At 63.9% G+C, this 490-nt stretch overlaps 1 protein-coding gene across 1 annotated transcript in view; it reads left to right on the top strand.

The window, feature by feature from the left end:
* Window positions 1-6: 6 nt before the first annotated feature.
* Window positions 7-490, top strand: part of LOC104916523 (mucin-2-like) — an 8,044-nt gene continuing 7,560 nt past the window's right edge. The window contains exon 1 of the mRNA XM_010727561.3: window positions 7-142. The gene's annotated coding sequence lies outside the window, so the exon portion shown is untranslated. The remainder of the gene's footprint in view (window positions 143-490) is intronic.

Genomic DNA, 490 nt, shown 5'->3' on the forward strand with positions numbered 1-490 from the left:
CTTCACCCCTGCCAGCGACGCGTGGGCTTTTGGGGTGACGCTGTGGGAGGTGCTGACCCGGTGCAGGGAGCAGCCCTACGGGGCGCTGAGCGATGAGCAGGTGATCGCCAACGCGGGCCGCCACTGCCGAGGCCATGGGGAGGTGAGAACTGGGACAAACTGGGCTCAACTGGGAGGGGTTGGGGTCGTACTGGGAGCACTGGGGCCGTATTGGGGCCGTACTGGGAGCATTGGGGCCGTATTGGGGTCATAGTGGGAGCACTGGGGCCATACTGGGAGCACTGGGGCCGTATTGGGGTCATAGTGGGAGCAATGGGGCCATACTGGGAGCACTGGGGCCGGATTGGGGTTGTACTGGGAGCACTGGGGCCAGATTGGGGCCGTACTGGGAGCACTGGGGCCGTATTAGGGTCATAGTGGGAGCAATGGGCCCATACTGGGAGCACTGGGGCAATATTGGGGCTGTACTAGGGTCATACTGGGAGCACTG

The sequence above is a fragment of the Meleagris gallopavo genome, unplaced genomic scaffold, assembly GCF_000146605.3.
Source record: "Meleagris gallopavo isolate NT-WF06-2002-E0010 breed Aviagen turkey brand Nicholas breeding stock unplaced genomic scaffold, Turkey_5.1 ChrUn_random_7180001912698, whole genome shotgun sequence".
Taxonomy (NCBI): domain Eukaryota; kingdom Metazoa; phylum Chordata; class Aves; order Galliformes; family Phasianidae; genus Meleagris; species Meleagris gallopavo.